Source organism: Macadamia integrifolia, chromosome 9 (genome assembly GCF_013358625.1).
Source record: "Macadamia integrifolia cultivar HAES 741 chromosome 9, SCU_Mint_v3, whole genome shotgun sequence".
Taxonomy (NCBI): Eukaryota; Viridiplantae; Streptophyta; class Magnoliopsida; order Proteales; family Proteaceae; genus Macadamia; species Macadamia integrifolia.
The window spans coordinates 39947944-39972481 of NC_056565.1; positions in this window are offsets into that span (position 1 = coordinate 39947944).

Genomic DNA, 24538 nt, shown 5'->3' on the forward strand with positions numbered 1-24538 from the left:
GATTCCATCCATAACTAGCTTTTCCTAGGTTGAAATGAAGAGAGAGAGAGGTATGGAAGGTTGTACTTACCTTTGATGGTGATTTCGACAACAAGGCGGCAGCCAGCACCAAGGTAGGCCTTCAATCCCCTTCTCCCTCCTTTTCTTCTTCCTTCCTCTCTTCTTTCTATCCTCTCCTATGTTTGGCACAAGGGAAATGAGGAATGAATCCTCATTTTCCAACTTATAACTTAAGTTGGCCCTTAGGGTCCAATAGGTTTGGGCCTCTTTTGAACCAATCGGGTTAAAACAAGTTTTGGGGCACGAGGACCAGCACAATTGGGTCCATAAGGTGTCCACATCAAGAGAAATATGTGGAGGATGATTTGGGATCATCCAGAATTATTTATGATGTGAATGACGGGACCCACAGACATCGAAACCTCTACAGCAGCTAATGTACCCACCAAAAACAAGCACCGGATTCATGCCTAGGATGCTTCCGGTGGCTTGTTTCCGATGGTCAAGATAGCCTACTATCTTGATAGCTTGCTGTCCCAGGGTTGGTCTCGCATGGGTGGTTACTCTCGGTTATGCCCAAGGATTCTCGACAATTATAATGCATGCCAGAATTCAAGTGTAGGGAGTCAGGTCACTTACCGTCTGGGATCGGAAGGTACGAATCCCCTCCAATTAGATAGGCATGAAATACATGAACACATGGGGTCATCTCTACCCCTTCAGCAATGCACAGCTGTGAGCTAAAACCCGATCGTACTTCTGATCTCTGATCCGAGGCCTGTCATAACAGTTCAAATTTGACTGGATTAGGGCACGGGTGTAACAGAAATTCTACCAGGAAAAGATATAAAACTCATAGACCACAACGACGAAGAAATATCCAAACTAGTCAATATGGATCAATTCAATAAATATTACATTTGAAAGGGTGAATAGCCTGAATTACACTAGACCTGATTCCTCTCAAGGGATACGTAGGCAACTTGACATGTGCATATGCAGTCTCAACCATCTCAGGGAAATAAATTGGTTCCTAGATTAACAATCAAAGTATCAAAAAGATTATCATAGCTTGTGTCCCCCTAGATTGCCATTTGGTATACAAGACCATTAGGTATCTGTCATTCACCTCTGGTTCTCTAAATTCTTATCCAAAATTCCACCCCCCAATAGTCGCCACCTAGGTCCAGTATGTCAAGGCCAGTTCATTCCCCATCCTTGATTAGTTAAAAAAAAATATAAAAAGTGTTTGATGCAATAGTGGTAAAGGTTTGGTTGTGTCAATAGCTAATGAGTGATACTTGGTAAATCACCACATCTCCTTTTGTTTGTGATGGCTGCAGAAAAAGTCATGGACTCGTTGGATGAGACATTGAGAAAATGGACCTTGGAGATAAATATAAGGGCACAAGGGCTGCTGGAATCTATAAATATGTCAATTCTCAGTCGAATCGGATGTGTAAAATTACATCACCATTTACTCCAGCAAGTGCGTCAACACTGGGATAACAATCTTCATGTGTTTCAGTTTGAATTAGTTGAGAACTACCTCAGGTCTCAAAGAATTCTAAGTTTGTATGCTATCTCCACCCAAGGGTAGTTTAATCTTTGAAGAAATTCAAGATTTCTTCAGATGGAAGGAGGAGGAAGTGAAGCAATTCGTTAGATATGGGAAGATTGACATTCTGAAGGTGGTCAAGATCTTCACTTAGTGTATATCATTGGGAGGAACCCATCAACAAAGATCACAAGATGCTTATTTACTTTGCATGATAGCTCGCTATGTTCTCTGAACCCCCGAACGTGGTGCACCACTTGTTCTGATAGAAGTGGTAAAGCAATTGAACAAAGAAGGTGATATCATCTCTACAGTCATTGCAAAAATGCTCAAGGGATTTGATGACATAAGCTGTCACACCTCGTTCACACAGAACCGGGCCAGTGACCGGGATAACACCGGTTAACCCAAACCTGCTAGGATCATCTGATATAGTATCCCACCACAGCACACATACAACAAAGAAAGTGTTCAATAGTTCAGCGGAAGACTTAGTTTACCTGTAAATATTCCCATTATACTTGATACCCAAAGTGTAATTACATAGTTAAGTATATGTGGGCCCGCAGGCATGATATTTACACAAAAAGAACACAATTTACATATCAAGTACACAAAAAGAATCATAAAAAATCAGAGAGTCAGCTCAGCTCGGAATTAGAAGTAGGGCTCAGCTCGGTATCAAAAGGTAGAGCTCAGATCGGTATCAAAGCAAGGCTTAGCTCGGTATTAGGAGGTAGAGCTCAGCTCAGTATCAGAACTGCGGTCCCGCAGCACAGCTCTCGCACGAGCAATCCGTGCTGTGCTCTAGTTCCTCAGGGACCCACCAATCCTCTTCAGGGAATTCAACTGTGGGGCCTGACCCGTGCTCTTCAGTTTGATGACCTGTAAAATCATCTAAAAGAGGTGCACACGTGGGATGAGCTCACTAGCTTAATAAGTGAAAAGAAGGACCACACAGCAGTCCACACAACAAATCACAACTATATGCACTATATGCTATGTAATTCATTTTAATCACTTCCACCTAATCAACATTACTAAGTCTTTGGTTTAGTGCTACTACAACCACAGTGCGCGTATACTCTGGGTACGAGCCGCGAACTCCATCCCACGATACGCCCATAGGGCTGTTGGAGAAGGCCCACTGTGAGTATTCGGAAAAGTAAAACATGCCGACCACCGGCTCTCAACATAAAGTAAATAACAGAAATAAAGGTGCTAACTCCAATAATTTAAAAGCAGTACGATTGGCCCTCTTGAATATACCACCGGGGTTGCCGACTGTCCTATTGACCAGCCGGGCGTATGTCTAACCGCCATAGTGACTCAATAACCGTGACCACTGCTTCCCCCGAAATGGTAACCCAACACTTCAACCCCTGTTGGGAAGGGTCATAGCATGGGAAGATGATAATCCTACACTGTATGCTCCTATATGACATAGTATGATTGCATAGTGCCTCCGCGTCCCATTCCACGGGCCACCAATACACTTGTTTTCAAGCCGACTACGGCATCTAGTCTACTAATGCATTATGCACAATGATGTCATCATTCATCACATATTCACATCATCATTCGACATTAAGAAGATAAACACAACACACAAGTCATAATAATATGAGGATGGCTAAGTTACAAATAATTCACATGATGACTTGACTAGTCTAGATACAATTAAATGAATGCCAAACAAGCCTTATCATAAGGCCAAACATCCTCTCCCCACTTACCTGTAGTGTACAAGGACTCACGCTCGGTACGGGTGAGATCCGGTGCGAGAAGCGTACGTGTTGGTGAACCAAACATAAGTGAATGGGGTTAGCATTTCACCATTTTGGGATCAAAATTAACACGACCCAATGACAAAATCATGTTTAGAATCCTAAAAGAAGGTCGTATGTCCGTTTTGGGTCCGTTCGGACGTAAAAATCACGTTGGGAGCCTCTCAGGTGGGTCAGACAGCCCACCTGTCATGACCCACCAGTCAGACCCACCAGTCATGATCGGTGGGCAGGTCGGCCCGTCGGTTGGGCCCACCTACTGGGCCCGAGGGTCTAACCTCAGGTGGGCCATTTGGCTCACCGGTTTGGCCCACCGATCTTAGCGGGAAAGTGTCATTTTTTCCCAAACCTTCTCCAACCTTTGGGGAATCAAATGGTGCTTTTCCAAACCCATTCTTCACAAATTCAAGGTCTCATCAGATGGTTCTAACCTAGATCTAGGTTAGATTTAAGGAATGGAAGCCATCGTACCTTCTTTGTTCAAGAACTCGTTTAATGACCCTAAAATCACTTGAAATCACCAATGCTCCTCCAACCTTGTAAACACTTCTTCAAATCCTTCAAAATCAACGCATAAACCATCTATTAAACCTTAGTTTCATCATCTCAAGGGGGATTTACAAGACCTCAAGAATCTCTACCCAAATCAAGGGTTTTACTTGGGTATGGTGAAAGTTTAAGGAATCTAGCCTTTGCTCACCTCAAAACATAGATCTCGTGTTGGAGATCACTCTTCCGATGTCAGAATGGGAAGATCAAACCTCGGCGCCGCTGAAATCCATCTCTTCTTCCTCTTCCTTCTCTTTTCCTCTTCGTTTCTCTCTCCTCTTTACTCTTCTCACCAACGTCCGAGTGTCATAAATGAGAAAAAATAAAAAGGAAAACATAAGATAGCTATTTATACCTTTTAAAATAACTAAGTAATCACATGGGTGGGTCACTCAGGTGGGTGGATGCGCCCACCTGTGATCGCCCACCTGAGAGCCAGAAATTGGCCAACAAGTGGGATTTTGATGGGATTTGACTCTCAGCACGAATCACCCTCTCGGCATAAGGTATATTGTACGTATGCGCTTTAGAATACGGCTACATACCTGCTTTATCTGTACATGGCCTTATGATATGTGCATGTACATGGCTTGGGTACACCCGTCTCCTCTGGCACTAGCTCGGACTTGTCTGGCCAGCCTATGTTTAAGGTCACCCTGGCCATCATGGTCCATAAGGAACCTGCCTTAACTCTCTCCGGTTCGGATCCTACATGGTTAAATCGGGTTAATCGTGTAATCATACCGGGTTTAAGAAGTAGGGTATTACATTTACCCCCCCTTTCTGAAAATTTCATCCTCGAAATTGGCATAACTGGTTGTTCAAAAAGATGAGGGTACTTGGCTTGGATTTCATCCTCTTTCTCCCAAGATGCTTCTTCAAGTGAATGATTTGCCCATTGCACCTTTACGTAGAAAATGGAGCGGTTGCGAAGGGTTTTCACCTTTCGGTCCAAAATTTCAATTGGCTGCTCTGTATAGGTCATATCAGCTTCCAGATACTCTGGTTCCATGGGTAATACATGGGATGGATCATGGACGTATCGCTTTAGCATGGATACATGAAACACATTATGAACATCCCCAAGTGAAGGTGGCAGAGCAAGCATGTAGGCTACTGAGCCAACCCGGGCTAAGATCTCAAATGGGGCAATGTATCTTGGGCTCAACTTCCCCTTTCAATGAAATCTTTGTAACCCCTTAGTAGGAGAGATCATGAGAAACACCTTTTCTCCTGGCTGAAATTCAATGTTTTTTTTGTGGGTGTCTGTATAGCTCTTTTGACGAGACTGATTCGCTTTAATCCGTTCTCGAATAACATCGACCTTGTCACAAGTCATCTGTATCATTTTAGGTCCTAACATTCAGCGTTCGCCTACTTCATCCCAATACAGAGGAGTCCTGCACTTCCTACCGTACAATGCCTCATACGGAGCCATCCCAATTGTAGCTTGGTAACTGTTGTTATAGGCAAACTCCATAAGGGGTATATATTCTTCCCAACTACCACACATTTCCATTGCACATGCCCTGAGCATGTTTTCTAATATCTGTATGGTTCGCTCCGACTGACCATCAGTCTGTGGGTGGAAAGCAGTACTCAAATTCAATTGTGATCCCAAGGCACGCTGGAAGCTTTTCCAAAATCTGGAAGTGAATCTTGGGTCCCTATCTCACAATGCTCACTGGCACTCCATGCAAGCGCACTATGTTATCCATGTAAAGTTGTGCTAATTTGGCCATAGAGAACTTGGTCTTGATGGGAATGAAATGAGCAGTCTTAGTAAGCCGATCAATGATCACCCATATTGCGTCCATCCCCTTAGGTGTATATGATAGTCCAGTGACGAAGTCCATTGTAATCCTATCCCACTTCCATTCTGGTACTGGGAGTGGCTGGAGAGTACCATAAGGTCGATGCCTCTCAGCTTTTACTTTCTGGCATGTAAGACAAGTCGCCACATACAAAGCTATTGTGACTTTCATGCTTGGCCACCAGAAATTTTGTTTGAGGTCTTTGTACATCTTTGCACTTCCTGGGTGGAGTGAGTACTCGAAGCTATGTGCTTCTCGCACTATCTTATCTTGTATATCCAAATCATCGGGTACACATAATCTGCCTCGAAACATCAATGCCCCATCACTGGCTAAAACAAAATCTGGGTCATTCATTGTTTGATCTTGAACCTCAACTCTGATCCGCTGCAATTCAGGATCCAACGATTGTTTCATAATTACCTCTTGCATAATAGTCGGATGCACCTGTAGAGCCATCAAGGATACAGTCAACCATTTAAGGTTTTTTGGTTGACGTTCAAACTCTAAGGTTGCTCCTTCATATAAGAGAGCTTCATCCATTAGCGTTGCCTCTTGTACAAGTGATGGGCTGATTGCCAAATATGAGAGTGACACAGTCTGTGCCTTCCGACTCAACGCATTTGCCACTACATTTGCCTTGCCAGGATGATACTGAATGTCGCAGTCATAATCCTTCATGAGCTCAAGCCATCTCCTCTGCCTCATGTTCAAATCCTTCTTGGTGAAAAAGTACTTAAGGCTTTTGTGATCACTGTATATCTCGCACTTTTCCCCATACAAATAATGTCACCAAATCTTAAGGGCAAAAATGACTGCGGCTAGTTCCAAGTCATGAGTGGGGTAGTTCTTCTCATACTCCTTTAGCTGTCGGGATGCATACGCTATTACCTTACCGCGTTGCATGAGAACACAACCCAAACCAACTTTGGAAGCATCAGTGTAGACTGTCATACCACCTGTGCCTTCAGGGATGGTCAACACAGGGGTCGACACCAACCTCTTCTTCAATTCCTGGAAACTCTTCTCACATTCCTCTACCCAGTCGAATTTCACACACTTTTTGGTTAATTTAGTCATTGGTGTTGAGATTCGAGCAAAATTTTCAATGAAGCGCCGGTAATATCCAGCCAAACCCAAGAAGCTTCTAATTTCAGTGACATTTTTAGGGCTTTCCCACTCTACTACTACTTTCACCTTATCAGGATCCACCTCAATTCTGGCCTTAGACACTACGTGCCCTAGGAATCCAACTTGCTCAAGCCAAAATTCACATTTGCTGTATTTGGCAAACAATTGTTGTTCTCTCAACCTCTGTAACACTATTCTCAAATGTTGAGTGTGCTCCTCTTCTGTCTTGGAGTAGATCAAAATGTCATCAATAAAAATAATTACCCATTTATCGAGGACATCGTGAAATACTCGATTCATTAAATCCATGAATGCTGTCAGTGCATTGGTTAAGCCAAAAGACAACACTAGGAACTCATAGTGACCATACTGAGTCCTGAATGCTGTCTTGGGTATGTCGCTGCTCTTTATCTTGAGCTGATAATAGCCTGATCTAAGGTTTATCTTTGAAAATACCCTTGCACTCTGTAGTTGGTCAAACAAATCATCAATGTGTGGCAATGGGTACCGATTCTTAATGGTTAGCTTATTCAATTCCCGATAATCAATGCACATACGCAAGCTGCCATCTTTTTTCTTGACAAACAATACTAGGGCACCCCAAGGTGAAACACTTGGGTGGATAAACCCCTTTTCCAATAATTTCTGCAACTGCATCTGCAACTCCTTCAATTCGGCTGGTGCCATCCTGTATGGAGCTTTAGACACTGGAGCTGCTCCAGGAACCAAGTCTATGGCAAACTCCAACTCTCTATCAGGCGGTGAATGCATCAGATCATCAAGAAAGTCATCGGAAAACTCTTTAACCACCTTTACCTCTTCTAGAGGTGTAATCCTTGCATCAACATCAAGTACCGATGCTAAGTAGCCCGGGCATCCATTCTCCAACAATTTTACTGCTTGAAGGGCAGAGACGAGGACCTTTCTCACCCGTTTCATTTTATCTGCTCGGTATACCAGTTCTCTTTCTTCGTCATCTATCACCCTAATCAGCTTTTCAGCACACATCACCTTAGCTCGATGAGCCGACAACCAATCCATGCCCAATATAACATCAAAATTCTGAATATTGAACTTAATGAGTTGTGCCTCCAATTTCTTCCCACTGATCTCCACTGGGCATGGCCCATACACCTCCTTCAACTGTGTAACTTTACCAGTAGGCATACTAACAATCATCCCATGATCTAGGGTCCTGGGTGGCATGCCAAGTTTCTCAGTAAATCTCTTAGATACGAATGAATGTGTTGCTCCTGAATCGAATAAAACATAGGCTGGTATGCCCGATATAGATAGGACACCTAGTGTAACAATGCATATAATTTTAGCAGGTCATGAATATTTAATGTAAGGAAATTCTTAAATTTAAAATGTACCTGCTACCACTTCTGTGCTGGCCTCAACCTCCTCAGCTGATAGGGCATACATCCTTCCCTGCGGTTGATTCCCCTGAGTTAAGGGAGGTTGGTACGCAGAGGGCTGACTAGAGGGCAAGGCTGGTCTGACCCGATAGTCTTTTACATAGTGCCCATAGGAATGGCAGTTAAAGCAACGGATCTGTGATGTCGAAACTGGGGCGGGGCCCCTCTGCACTTGACCCGTTGAAGATGGAGGTCGGGGCAGCCTTGGAACTGTAGGTACCACACTAGTGTTCGGCCAAAAAGATGCGGAGCCCGAACCACCAGCTGGTCTAGGAGGGTAGCCAGATGGCCTATAGGGCTGCCTATACGTAGGCCCAGAACTGTACGACCCACGGTATACCTTGGAGGAGTTGCCCATATTCGGACTATTCTCCCTTCTACTTATCCTCCATGGTCTTGGCCTTCTGCACAATCTGGCCATAGTCGGTCAAATCTAAGACCTCAAGTACAGACCCAATGGATGCCTTTAGGCCCTTCAGAAATCTTGCAGCCTTCTCTTCAACTATCCTCATATGCCTAGGGGAAAAATGGAACAAGCTCTCAAACTGCTGTTAGTACTCAAGGATATTCTTACCTCCTTGAGTTAAGGCCATAAATTCCGTCTCCTTGCGGTCTCTTAAGCTGCGTGGGTAATGATTGTCCAAGAACAACTCCTTGAAGTGTTCCCAGGTGGGTTCCAGATGGGCAGCCAACAATATGGTCTTAGAGGCTTGCCACCAAGAGTTGGCCTCCTTCTTGAGTTGTAACCCCGCACAAATGAGTTTTTGTGCATCTATGCACTCAATCACCTCAAATATTTTCTCTAGCTCCTAGATCCACTGGTCCGGCTCCAGAGGATCACTCCCCACCTTAGAGAATACAAGTGATAAGCTCCTCTTGAATGACTCCACTACCTTTGACGTATTATTTGTCGGCGGGTAATTAGGAGCATAAGCTGGATAGTAAGAGTATGGAGGGGGCACCCCATACGGAGGAATACCGAATGGCGAAAATGGAGGTGTACCTCCCACTTGTGGCCCTGTACCAAACCCTACAGGTGGGTCCTATGGAGTAAGTATCCGGGGAGGTTGACCTGTTTGAGAAAGGTCCAATTGTTGCTGAATAGCAGTCATAAATGCTTGCTGTTGCTGAAGCATTTGTTACTGGAAAGCCTGTTGTGACTGCTGAATTATGGTAGCAACATCCCCCGGAGTAATAACCGGTGGAGGGTTTGGAAGTGCAGTCATAGGTGGGTCCTCTTGTGCCCCACCCTGACCAAAGGTCTCAGGAGGTTGTGGAAGTGAGGTTTACCCCATAGAGCGGGACCTTTTGGGATTCGGTGGTCGACCGACCGGACGAGGACCACGCGGGGTACCTAGTGCATTGCTATTGGATCTAGTACATACCATCGTTTCCCTGTATCTGGAGCATATTATACACCACATTGGTTAAACACCATAGAATTGATATCGGCACATAATTATATGCCAACACGCAGAGTATTATAGTGTATGATCGTTTGCAGCTAACTGCAACTTAATTCCAAAAACACAGGGCTAGTGCTTCAACAAGTATGACAATGGTCCCACTTGACCATAACATATTATTATAAGAATAATAATAATAATAATAATAATAATAATAATAATAATATTAACAACCCCATTTTTTTTCCAAGTTTTCTCTTAATCGGCGGGCTGCCACCAGCGGTCTGGTTGGGCCTCCGGTCGGCCCACCGGTCCAATTCTTCAACTGGCGGGCAGGACTGCCCACCGGTCCTACCCGAGCGAAAATTTTGAACAGGCCATTTAATCTCCTGTTCTTCCTTGTTCGCATATTTCTTCCTCACTCTCTCTCTCTCCCTCAGGCGATTTTTGAGAGCTTCTTGACGCTTCCACTCGTGATCTCACTCAACGATCCGGCATTTTTGGGAAGATTCAACTCCTCTACTTACAAGTAAGTTTCTTCCTCATTTTCTTCTTAGAACTTGTACTTGGGGGGTAGATCTCATGTGTAGTCTTTAATCTAGGTTCTTTTCCTGCGTTTCTTTCCATAGAATAGTGTTTCCATGAAAATGTGATGTTTCCCTTGTGATTTATCTCTAGTTTTAGGATTTACTTCTCAATTTTTGAGAGAAACCCCAACCGTGCCCTAGTTTTCTCAAATTTGGGGATTTCTTCAATTTCTGCCCTTTTCTTCCCAATTAATAACTCAAATGCAATGCATTATGTTTGATTTGTACTTAACATGCTGTAGAGATCATGGAAAGTCCCTTATGTTTGAAATCCCATTTCTTCCCATGAACATCCATCTCTGTGTTGGGTTTCTTTGATTCTCTTTCACCTCAATATCATAATAGTAGATGTTTTTGCATATTCTAAATTGTAGAATGATGGCATTTCATCCATGAACATGTAAGCTTCATGCTTCACTCTATTGTGAGTCTTTTCATTTTTTTTTTCCTTAGATTGAACTTGCACAATGAGAATTGGGATTTTTTTTTCTATCATTCTTTAGTTGCCATGCTATATATATATGCCCTTTCCGTCACATTGCTGTTTTGCCATAATCTCTGTCTTGTCACTGGCCAGGCATTTCATTCATAGGCTTTTTATCACTCCTCACTTGTCACATTTTCTGTTTTGCGAGAATTGGGTTTTGGGGCTTCCTTTTACTACTCACCCATCTATTATTCCCTTTGTTACTCCTTTTTCCTTACTCACCCCTCTTTCCTCTTTTCTTGTCAGGATGTCTTCTCACAAAGGCAAAGATCCCGCATCCTCTGGCACTCGGCGTAAGACCACCGCTTCCAAACGAAAGAGTGCGGGGACTGATACCATTTGGACCTCAGCTTGTAAACCAAACGGGCTCTGCCCAACCCTTCATTCATAAGGCTTATAAATAGCCAAAGATACAAGAGATACCTGAGACATGTGGGACACACAAGACATGGACTTCACATGGACTTCACATGGTATGTGGGACCGTATGTCGGGAGTGTCGGCATACGTACAAGTAGTGTCGGCATACGTACAAGTACACACATTCTATTCTTCTTACAAGACTCAGGACAAATACCTTACACTTACTGGGATACACTTACAAGACAATACCGAACTCTTACAATACATAATACAATACAATACCATATTGCTTAATCAGTATCCGAATCAGAGGAACTGCTATAAGGGTAGAATGCAGCTTTATCAATAAGCCAATCATCATAGGCGTCCATCAGAGGGGTAATGCGAGAATAGGGCAACTGACCATTCTGATGTAGTTCCCAAGTTGAATCAACAGTGTGAAGAAGAGGAGCTGGAACTTGATAAGGCTGAATGTCATTCACTCTACACATAGAATGAAGAAACTGTCGCCATTCTGATCGATGCTGTCTCCTGGTGATGAAGAGTGCATAGGACTTTGTTCCATACACATGATAGTCTGTTGTGTAGTGAATGTAATGGCAGGGGTGTAAATTGTCTGGAGGATCAGTTACTTGGAGTATGGCTGGAGGTCGATGGAAAATGATAGTGATGTAGTGCATAGGGAGATCAGGAGAATCAGACTGTGGGAGGAGAGAAGTGAAAAGGTGGAACCAGGTTTCCATCGGAGCAAAAAGTTGTAAGAACTGGATAATAGGTAGGTTAGGGCGATGAGGGTTTAGTGGTGTACACCAACGCATACATATGGACTGGATGGCTTGAAGGGGAAAAGATATGGCTATGGAGTAGGCAGTACATAAATGCCAGAAAATACATTTAAAAATAGGGGGTAACTCTTGTAGGTCATGGAAAGAGTTAAAGGTAAAGATGGTGAGGTAGGGAAAATCTGGGTGAAAAGAAGAACCAGCAAGAAAGAGACCTTCTTATCGAAGGGCAATTTCTAAGAGCTGAATAGCGGTATGCTTACTGTAAGTAAGGACTGCTTTATAGGTTAAGGTATGAAGGATTTCAGGGGGAAGGTGAGGCGGTATAGCACAGAAAAGGTTATGGCTAGGTTGGGGCTGAGGGTGAGAAGAAGATGAGGTAGAGGCACCTGGTGTTAATGGATAAAGGAGTGGAATAATAGAGAAGGTAGAGGTGGGGCGAGAAAGGAAGTCTGCCAAAACGTTTTCCTTTCCTTTGATGTGTTTGATGTCAAAAGACCACTTTGAGAACCATTGAGCCCATCGTAGAAGTTGAGCATTGGGTAGTGTACATTGCCGGAATTCAAGCATTCGGGGAAAACTTGACATGTCTAGTTCAATGAGGAACCGGTGTCCAATGAGATGAAACTGGAATTTTTCAATACCTCGTCTGACTGCAAGAATTTCCTTAAACATTGAATGGTAATGAGCTTCAGATGGTTTAAACGAGCCACTTTTGTAACCACAGATGGTTCTTGTGGAATCAGGGGCTTCTTCAAGAAGAACTGCACCCCAGTGAGTATCACTAGCATCAGTTTGAAGGATACGACGTCCATCAGAAGGAATCTGTAAACAGGGAAGTCTTGTGGATAGGTGTTTCAGAGCTTGTATAGCTACTATATGTTCAGAAGACCAAGGAGGAGCGTTCTTTCTCAAAAGTTGATGAAGCACAGATGTGTGTCTGATTTATTGAGGAAGAAACTCTGTTATTTTGTAGACTATACCAAGGAATTGCTGGACCTGATTTTTTGTCAGGGGACCTTCAGGGAATTGCTGTAAAGATGTAGCAATATGAGGTTGAAGTTCATATGTTCCTTTGGTAATAGTGACGCCAAGAAAATCAATGGTAGGAACACCAATTTGCATTTTCTTTGGGGAGAGCATAATTCCATAGTCTTGAACAATCTGATGGAAGTGCTGAAGGAGACATAGATGTTCAGCCTGTGTAGAAGAAAATAGAAGAATGTCATCAATATAAATCAGGGCACGATCTTGAATAGGAGCAAAGATCTTCATCATGGCACGCTGAAATATTGATGGAGCCGTCTTTAAGCCAAACGGCATGACTGTCCATTGTAAATGATAACCAGGGACGCAAAAAGCTGTCTTTGGTCTATCTTCAGGAGTAATCCCAAGTTGCCAAAATCCTGCTTTTAGATCAAACTTGGAGAAGACAGTTGCTGAGGCTAGTTGAAGTAACAGGGTTGGACGAGTTGGTAAGGGGAACTTTTCATCAGCCGAGAAGAAATTCAAGGGCCGATAATTTATTACCATCCTCATTTTACCACGGATCTGTTCTATTCTTTTGTACACATAGAACGCCTGGCAAGCCCATGGAGACACAGTTGATTCTAACAATCCTTGAGTTTGTAATTGGTGAAGCTCTTGGACTGCAAGGGCTAAATGTTCTGGAGGCATTCCAAGATGACTGGCTTTTGTTGGATTGACATCTTTGTTCTTCTTAAAAGGTAAGGAAATGAATAACTTAGAATTCTGCCAGAGCGGATGAGTGCATTTTGTCAGGAACTCAGTGTGAGAATCTGCACAGGAAGTTTGTAGAAGTTTTCCTTTAAAATCATCAAACAGTGTAGGACCTGTATCTGCAAGAAATATGTTAGAAAAAGGGGACCAAGGGAGAAGTTGTTGTTTATACACAAGACCATGGGGTGTCCATTTAAGAGGGAGATGACTTAGGACATCAAAACCTATGATGAGATCTTTTCCAGGACAGTGAGAACCTAACATAACATGGGTGAAGGACAGGGTTGGAAGAAGTTGGATTTTAATGGGTTGTTTGGTGACAAGGGTGATGTAGAAGGTTTCACCATTAGCTGCTAAAAAGGGAAGAGGGGGTTCTTGGGGTTTCCAGAAATGGTTTGGGAGGACGTTTGGAGATAAGATAGTTGTAGCTGCACATGTATCAAGGAAGGCTATGAGACAAACTGGTTTAGCATAAGGTTCAGGGATTAAGGTTACTGCAGCTTGGGGTAAGGTGATAGACTGACAGGGAAGAGGTGTTTGATTTGGAGAAAGAAAAGGGATAACCTGGTAGAGGGGATCAGAATCCTCGGACTCAGAAAGAGAAGACTCTGGGTCTGAGTCTGTAAGACAGTGGGGTTCAGCTGGATAATCTATTGCAAATAAAGAAAGATCAGTGGGTTCAGAATCCAGAGAGTATAGGGACTCAAGATTAGCATCTTGTAGATCATCATGGTGGAGAGAGGCAAGGATATGAAGAACTTTATCCTTCTTGCGACCGTTAGGACAATTTTTTGCAAAATGTCCATCTTTTCCACAAATGAAGCAAGAAGTATTCTTGTTCTTCCTGCGAAACTGTTTTTTCTGAAGGAACTTCCATTGAGGTTTAAACTGTTTAAACCGAGAACGCTTAAAAGGAAACCTTTTCCTGTGCTTTGGGGAGGAGTGAAAAAACTTCTTATGATGGAGAAGTGGGAGGAGCACCGTATTTGACCATAAAAGGATAACGGGCTTCAGTACTCAACGGGCCTACTGTAGGGTCTCCTGACTCATATCTTTCCCTTAGAATAGTCTGAGAAGACTTTCGTTTGGGACGATAGGAATAGTCATCATCATCAGAGTCTTGGAGACAATCGTCACAATCACGAAGGTCAAAGTACTTATAACCAGTGACTGGATCAGAGAAGTAATACACAAGGTTACCTTGAGCATCAAAAGATTTAACAGGAATTTTTTCTTGAATCAGTCCTGTAAACTGAGTAAGAAAAGGAGAAGGTAATGGTTGCGGAGGAGGGAATCTGATTTCAACCTCACCTGTGGGGTGAGTGATGAACTAGGGATCTGTAGACTGAAGTGGTTCAACGGGAACAGGTTGGGGTGTTGCTACTTGTTGTTCATAGGCCGTAACCCAAGAAGAAGGAAGGAGACGAAGAAGGTCATCTCGAGGTATTTGTCTAGGGACATAGGTCAGGCTTGGAACATGGTCAGAATCCACAGAGAGGAAAAGAGCATCCTCATGGTGGCCTTTCGATAAATCAAAGGCATGATTTTACAATCGATAAGCCAATTGATAGTGGATAGTTCCTGCTAGAGCTGTAGGAGCCAGTGGAGAACCAGAAATTTGGATCTGGAATTTCAAAGCAGAGGGAAGAAGGGGATCTGCTAAGGCAATGTTGAAGTTAGGGTACAGAGTAAGGAAAATCGTGCCTGCGTTCAAGGTGGTCTGGATAGTCGCAATCACGGCATGTTCATACCGTAAGAAGCGGCTGTCAAAGAGGGCAATCCGGGTGAACACGGGAAGACCTTTCCTGCCATGGAAAGAAAGGGCAAATTTAATTGCACCGAAGTTGAGATGGGTATAACCCTGATTTTGCCAATCAGGAATAAAATTTGTTGGAATCTCTAGAGTGAACATCTGTTCTTTATCGGTGGCAGGGATGTGATATAACTCACACCAGGAGGCTTGGACCAGCTCTTTCAACGGTGGCGTGTTCTTTCGAGGGGCTATAAGGGTTTTCTAGGTAGAAGAAAAGGATTTCTTCTTTGGAAAGACAGTATAGAAAGACAGTATAGGGGTTCAACAAAGGGGAAGGAGTCGCAGGGATAATCTGATCGTCATGAAGGTAATCGAACTCATAGAGAGACTCTATAGAAGAGAATGAAGACGATCGGGAGGAAGAAGGAGAAGAAGAAGTAGAGCTTCGAGAAGAGGTAGAACGGCGGGAAAGAGACATACCAAAAGAAGGCAGTAAGGTCAATATCCGTGTAGCACAACTCACCGGTGAAACTCAGATAGATAAAAAGACGTCTAGTTGAGGCCGATCAGGACTCCCGGGGTTCAAGTTCTCAGAGACAGATCAACCCGAGCCGTTACAGGGTAAAAGACGGCCACTCCTTGGCCTGAAGACCCATCGCTCAAAGGGTTCTTTCTCTGTCACCAGAAAACCAAAACCACGGAATATCCTGCAATAGGGCATGGCCTAGAACGTCCTTTTAACTAGCAGAGGTTCAAACCAGGTAGAGCCGGCCACCAGAAATGGACCTTAGCCGGAGAAGGAGGAAGGAAATGGCTCTGATACCATTTGGACCTCAGGGTGTAAACCAAACGGGCTCTGCCCAACCCTTCATTCATAAGGCTTATAAATAGCCAAAGATACAAGAGATACCTGAGACATGTGGGACACACAAGACATGGACTTCACATGGACTTCACATGGTATGTGGGACCATATGTCGGGAGTGTCAGCATACGTATAAGTAGTGTCGCCATAGGTACAAGTACAAAGCATTCGGGGAAAACTTGACATGTCTACTTCAATGAGGAACCGGTGTCCAATGAGATGAAACTGGAATTTTTCAATACCTCGTCTGACTGCAAGAATTTCCATAAACGTTGAATGGTAATGAGCTTCAGATGGTTTAAACGAGCCACTTTTGTAACCACAGATGGTTCTTGTGGAATCAGGGGCTTCTTCAAGGAGAACTGCACCCCAGTGAGTATTACTAGCATCAGTTTGAAGGATACGACATCCATCAGAAGGAATCTGTAAATAGGGAAGTCTTGTAGATAGCTGTTTCAAAGCTTGTATAGCTACTGTATGTTCAGAAGACCAAGGAGGAGCGTTCTTTCTCAAAAGTTGATGAAGCACAGATGTGTGTCTGATTTGTTGAGGAAGAAACTCTGTCATATAGTTGACTATACTAAGGAATTGCTGGACCTGATTTTTTGTCAGGGGACCTTCAGGGAATTGCTGTAAAGATGTAGCAATATGAGGTTGAAGTTCATATGTTCCTTTGGTATTTGGACCTCAGGGTGTAAACCAAACGGGCTCTGCCCAACCTTTCATTCATAAGGCTTATAAATAGCCAAAGATACAAGAGATACCTGAGACATGTGGGACACACAAGACATGGACTTCACATGGTATGTGGGACCGTATGTCGGGAGTGTCGGCATACGTACAAGTAGTGTCGGCATACGTACAAGTACACACATTCTATTCTTCTTACAAGACTCAGGACAAATACCTTACACTTACTGGGATACACTTACAAGACAATACCGAACTCTTACAATACATAATACAATACAATACCATATTGCTTAATCAGTATCCGAATCAGAGGAACTGCTGTAAGGGTAGAATGCAACTTTATCAATAAGCCAATCATCATAGGCGTCCATCAGAGGGGTAATGCGAGAATAGGGCAACTAACCGTTCTGATGTAGTTCCCAAGTTGAATCAACAGTGTGAAGAAGAGGAGCTGGAACTTGATAAGGCTGAATGTCATTCACTTTACACATAGAAGGAAGAAACTGTCGCCATTCTGATCGATGCTATCTCCTGGTGATGAAGAGTGCATAGGGCTTTGTTCCATACACATGATAGTCTGTTGTGTAGTGAATGTAATGGCAGGGGTGTAAATTGTCTGGAGGATCAGTTACTTGGAGTATGGCTGGAGGTCGATGGAAAATGATAGTGATGTAGTGCATAGGGAGATCAGGAGAATCAGACTGTGGGAGGAGAGAAGTGAAAAGGTGGAACCAGGTTTCCATCGGAGCAAAAAGTTGTAAGAACTGGATAATAGGTAGGTTAGGGCGATGAGGGTTTAGTGGTGTACACCAACGCATACATATGGACTGGATGGCTTGAAGGGGAAAAGATATGGCTATGGAGTAGGCAGTACATAAATGCCAGAAAATACATTTAAAAATAGGGGGTAACTCTTGTAGGTCATGGAAAGAGTTAAAGGTAAAGATGGTGAGGTAGGGAAAATCTGGGTGAAAAGAAGAACCAGCAAGAAAGAGATCTTCTTGTCGAAGGGCAATTTCTAAGAGCTGAATAGCGGTATGCTTACTGTAAGTAAGGACTGCTTTATAGGTTAAGGTATGAAGGATTTCAGGGGGAAGGTGAGGCGGTATAGCACAACAAAGGTTATGGCTAGGTTGGGGCTGAGGGTGAGAAGAAGATGAGGTAGAGGCACCTAGTGTTAATGGATAAAGGAGTGGAATAACAGAGAAGGTAGAGGTGGGGCGAGAAAGGAAGTCTGCCAAAACATTTTCCTTTCCTTTGATGTGTTTGATGTCAAAAGACCACTTTGAGAACCATTGAGCCCATCGTAGAAGTTGAGCATTGGGTAGTGTACGTTGCCGGAATTCAAGCATTCGGGGAAAACTTGACATGTCTAGTTCAATGAGGAACCGGTGTCCAATGAGATGAAACTGGAATTTTTCAATACCTCGTCTGACTGCAAGAATTTCCTTAAACGTTGAATGGTAATGAGCTTTAGATGGTTTAAACGAGCCACTTTTGTAACCACAGATGGTTCTTGTGGAATCAGGGGCTTCTTCAAGAAGAACTGCACCCCAGTGAGTATCACTAGCATCAGTTTGAAGGATACGACGTCCATCAGAAGGAATCTGTAAACAGGGAAGTCTTGTAGATAGCTGTTTCGAAGCTTGTATAGCTACTGTATGTTCAGAAGACCAAGGAGGAGCGTTCTTTCTCAAAAGTTGATGAAGCACAGATGTGTGTCTGATTTGTTGAGGAAGAAACTCTGTTATGTAGTTGACTATACCAAGGAATTGCTGGACCTGATTTTTTGTCAGGGGACCTTCAGGGAATTGCTGTAAAGATGTAGCAATATGAGGTTGAAGTTCATATGTTCCTTTGGTAATAGTGATGCCAAGAAAATCAATGGTAGGAACACCAATTTGCATTTTCTTTGGGGAGAGCATAATTCCATAGTCTTAAACAATCTGATGGAAGTGCTGAAGGAGACATAGATGTTCAGCCTGTGTAGAAGAAAATAGAAGAATGTCATCAATATAAATCAGGGCATGATCTTGAATAGGAGCAAAGATCTTCATCATGGCACGCTGAAATATTGATGGAGCCGTCTTTAAGCCAAACGGCATGACTGTCCATTGTAAATGATAACCAGGGACGCAAAAAGCTGTCTTTGGTCTATCTTCAGGAGTAATCCCAAGTTGCCAAAATCCTGCTTTTAGATCAAACTTAGAGAAGACAGTTGCTGAGGCTAGTTGAAGTAACAGGGCTGGACGAGTTGGTAAGGGGAACTTATCATCAGCCAAGAAGAAATTCAAGGGCCGATAATTTATTACCATCCTCATTTTACCACGGATCTGTTCTGTTCTTTTGTTCACATAGAACGCCTGACAAGCCCATGGAGACATAGTTGATTCTAACAATCCTTGAGTTTGTAATTAGTGAAGCTCTTGGACTACATGGGCTAAATGTTCTGGAGGCATTCCAGGATGACTGGCTTTTGTTGGATTGACATCTTCGTTCTTTTTAAAAGGTAAGGAGATGAAGAACTTAGAATTCTGCCAGAGCGGATGAGTGCATTTTGTCAGGAACTCAGTGTGAGAATCTGCACAGGAAGTTTGTAGAAGTTTTCCTTTAAAATCATCAAACAGTGTAGGACCTGTATCTGCAAGAAATATGTTAGAAAAAGGGGACCAAGGGAGAAGTTGTTGTTTATACACAAGACCATGGGGTGTCCATTTAAGAGGGAGGTGACTTGGGACATCAAAACCTATGATGAGATCTTTTTCAGGACAGTGAGAACCTAACATAACATGGGTGAAGGACAGGGTTGGAAGAAGTTGGATTTTAATGGGTTGTTTGGTGACAAGGGTGATGTAGAAGGTTTCACCATTAGCTGCTAAAAAGGGAAGAGGGGGTTCTTGGGGTTTCCAGAAATGGTTTGGGAGGACGTTTGGAGATAAGATAGTTGTAGTTGCACCTGTATCAAGGAAGGCTATGAGACGAACTGGTTTAGCATAAGGTTCAGGGATTAAGGTTACTATAGCATGGGGTAAGGTTATAGACTGACAGGGAAGAGGTGTTTGATTTGGAGAAAGAAAAGGGATAACCTGGTAGAGGGGATCAGAATCCTCGGACTCAGAAAGAGAATACTCTGGGTCTGAGTCTGTAAGACAGTGGGGTTCAGCTGGATAATCTATTGCAAATAAAGAAAGATTAGTGGGTTCAGAATCCAGAGAGTATAAGGACTCAAGATCAGCATCTTGTAGATCATCATGGTGGAGAGAGGCAAGCATATGAAGCACTTTATCCTTCTTACGACCGTTAGGACAATTTTTTGCAAAATGTCCATCTTTTCCACAAATGAAGCAAGAAGTATTCTTGTTCTTCCTGCAAAACTGTTTTTTCCGAAGGAACTTCCATTGAGGTTTAAAATGTTTAAACCGAGAACGCTTAAAAGGAAACCTTTTCCTGTGCTTCGGGGAGGAGTGAAAAAACTTCTTATGATGGAAGGGCTTCTTTGTAGGACAATCACAAGAGTGATCAGAACCTTTACATTTGATTTTCATCCAAGAAGTATCACAAGCAGAAGAAACCTTGTCAGATTTTGTTTGTAACTCTTTCCAGATTTTCTTGACATTGCAGAGTTTGTCAAGGGCTGTGAGAGCAAAGCTATATAGAAAGCCGATGCTGCAGGATGCCAGAGCAATGTTCTGGTTGCGGAGAAACTGCAGTGTATCAGCACCAAGAGGATCTGGAAGGGAATTCAAAAAGATCTGCTTGAGGTTCTCATCATCAAGGCCACCAATCTTATGGAACCTGTCAGTCATACGAGAGAAGTGTCTGTCAAGATCTGGACGAGCTAAAGAACAACACTTCAACTGTAAAAATTCTTCACGAGCTTTTGTAATGTCATTTGAGACAGGACCAATAAATTCTTGATAAAGAACTGTAATGAACTGGCCTTCAGGAAGTTGAACAAGTTGTAACTGTCTATATCCACCAGGAGCTAAATACCATTCCCTGAGTTTGCCTTGAAGTCGTGCAACAAACTTAGTCAGAACACTGACAGAGGTAGCACCTTCTTGGAGAAGTTCAGCATTAATCCAAGCATGAAAATCAGCAAACTTAGATGCCCATTTTGAGACAGGGACATCATCCAAGGTAAAGAACTGTTTAGGATCTTGGTTTGAAAATGGAGCATATGTTGGGTTAGGGGGAGGTTGAGGTTCAGGATTATGGACCATAGGGTCATCCTGATCACCATCCATCTCTTGAACATTTGGAGGTCCAGGATAAGGGACTGGAGGTGGATCGGGACCTGTATTCATGAAAGAGGGCATAGGTTTAGGGTCATGAAGGGCTAGGGTGGTGAGAAGATCAGTTAATACTTCGTCACCAGAAGGAGTTATGGCACTTATGGGAGGATATTTGGGCTTAGTTCGAGGTGGTGAAGGAGAAGGTGAAGGTGATGGATAGGTAGAAATGGGTGGTGTTGGGGCAGGATAGGTTACAGTCATTGGGTATGGTTGAAAAGGTGGAGGAGAAGGTTTAGCTAGGGGGACTGGTTTCTACTGTGACCTGGACGTCAGATTCCGTTGCTGGCGCTGTAGGGCCTTTAGTTCTTCAAGTGGGAAGGATCGAGGAGAAGCAACTTGTGGAGACAGTGGGGGAGCATATATGGCGAATGGATCCTGAGAGGACATAGTAGGAACTGCCAAAGGTAAAGGTTGCTGTCGACTGGATGTTGCTACCTGAGGTGGAGCTTGTTGTAGACTGTGTAGCTGAGCTTCAAGAAACCTAAGATGTTTCTCTTTTTGGCCAATAAGAGCAAAGGCCTAGGTTGTATCAGCAGTAGAAGAGGCAATACCAGCAAGTTCAGTATGAACTTGATCCATCTCAGCCTTAAGGGATTGAAGTAGCTGAGAATGTCGTCCAATAGTAGTATGCTGGGTGGAAGCAAGGATACGTTCAAGGTACTGGTTTTGGACGATGGCATTTTCATTTTGCCAATTTAAAGCTGCTTCAGCCTGAGAAATTTCTTTTGGTTGGCCAGAGGGTAAAACAGGGGATTTGACTTTCCATACATGTCTTACACCATGAGAATCAGGACCATAGTCAGCAGGACCAGGAAAATTCTGCAAGGGAGCAGAAGAAGAAGATCCTGGAGTATACATGCAACAAGGAGGGACTATTGGAGAAGGCGTATGGACATTAGGTATGGTACTAGGATTTTCATGGGTAGCACTACTTCAACCCCATACACCAAAGAGAAAGGAGTTGCCCCTATCGAGGATCACACAGAAATCTAATACACCCATAAAGTAAATGGCAACTTATCCGCCTAGTCCTTGTGTGTTTCAGCCATTTTCTGTAAGTTGACCTTGATATTCTTGTTAGCTGCTTCTACTGCCCCATTAGTCTATGGCCTGCAAGTGGTAGAGCGGTGCCTTTTTATACCAAACTTTGTGTAGATCTTGTCAGTCTTGCCCCAGAAGTGGGATCCTTGATCCGACATTAGCTCTTGAGGCACTCCATATTGGCAAATGTTGTTTTCCAGGATAAACTTTGCTACCTTAGTAGATGTGAAGACTACATATGATTGAGCTTCTACCCACTTGGTGAAATAATCAATTGCTACCAAGATAAACACGTGACCATTGGATGCCTTAGGGTTGACCTTCCCTTGGATATCGATGGCCCAAGTAGAGAATGGCTAAGGTGAACTGAGCGAGTGTAGCTCTGTTTGTAGGATATATATGATGTTGGCAAATGTCTAACAATTGTGGCATTTCTTGACAAAGCCTACACAGTCTGCTTCCATTGTGTTCCAATAGTATCCCAGCTTGAGAATCTTCTTAGCTAGCACCTTGGCATTTATATGAGGTCCACAAATTCCTTCATGGATTTCCTCCATAATCGTTGTTGTTTGCTCCTCATCCACACACAACAACTATATTCCATATAAGATCCCTTATATAAAAAATCCTCTTGAAGAATAAATTGGGTGGCAGATCTCCTTATAAATTTCTTCTCTCTATCAGTTTCTCCACTCGGGTACTTTATTTCTCTGATGAAATCACTATGTGAGCAAACTAAAACCGACCATCCACAGTGAGAGAGCTTACCAAATTCTAATAAATGGGCTTGCATTTTTTGTTCTACCAAGAATGGTCAGACCCTAGCCATAAGGTAGCATTCTACCATGGATGCCAAGGTTGTGAGGGCATCAAAAAACCTATTGTTATCTTTCTGGAAGTACTCGAATGAGATCTTATCAAAGTGTTCAATCACCTCTTACGGCTTCAACTTTTCATATCTGATCTTCTACTTTCCTTGCGTCTGACAAATGATGATAGATGAATCTCCATACACCTTGATTCTTTTCACTCCAATAGTAAGGGCCATTTCTAGTCCTAGTGCACAAGCTTCATATTCAACAATATTGTTGGTACAGGAGAAGTCGAGGCAGAATGATGAAGGTAAGTAAAGGCCAATGATGAAGGTAAGTAAAGGCCATCAGGAGTGACAAGCAATATTCCTACACCACACCCCTTTTGATTAGCTACTCCATCAAAGAACAACTGCTATTCATTAGCTATATCTTCTTCTTCTATTGCTGTGATTTCTTCATTAGGAAAGGCTCATCCAGGGCTCTTTCATCTTCTGTGGGGTGGACAACCAAATGATCAGCTATAGCTTTCCCCTTGATAGATTTCTGAGTAACATAGTTGATGTGAAACTTTGATAGAAAAAGTAGCCACCGGGCCATCCTTCTTGTTAGAGCTGGTTTCTTAAAGAAGTATTTGATTGGATCCATCCTTGAGATCAAACATACCGGATAGGCGACCATGTAGTACCGTAGTCTTTTTGTCGCCCAAATCAGTGCAACACAAGTTCTTTCCAAAGATGTGTACCATGTCTCATACTTTAGGAACTTCTTGCTAAGGTAATATATGACATGCTCTGCCCCCTTTTTCATCTCTTTTTGTGCTAGTAATAAGCCCATGGAATATTCTTTCACTGATAAGTACAATAGAAGTGGTTCTCCTTCCACCGGTGGTGTCAATACTGATGGGTTCATAAGGTATCCTTTGATCTTATCAAAAGCTTGTTGGAATTGGTCATTCCATCTGTGGGCTGATCCTTCTTCAGCATCTTAAATATTGGTTCACAGATTGTAGTCAGTTGTGCTATGAATCTACTGATATACTGGATGTGACCCAAAAATCCTTGTATTTGCTTCTCAGTTCGAGGTGTGGGCATCTCCTGAATTTCTTTGATCTTGATAGGGTCAACTTCAATGCCTCTTTCACTCACCAAGAACCCTAACAACTTTCCTATTGTTGCCCTGAATACACACTTCTAAGGATTCAACTTTAGCTGATACTTCTTGATTCTCTCAAAGAATCACCTTAGTGCGGGAATATGCCCTTGTCGATCTTTTGACTTCATTATCATGTCGTCCACATAGAATTCCACATTTTTATTCATCATGTCATGCAATATAGCCGTAACTGCTCTTCGATAAGTTGCCCCAGCATTCTTTAATCCAAAGTGTCACACCCCATTCACACGGAACCAGGCCAGTGACCGGGTTAACACCGGTTAACCCAAACCTGCCAG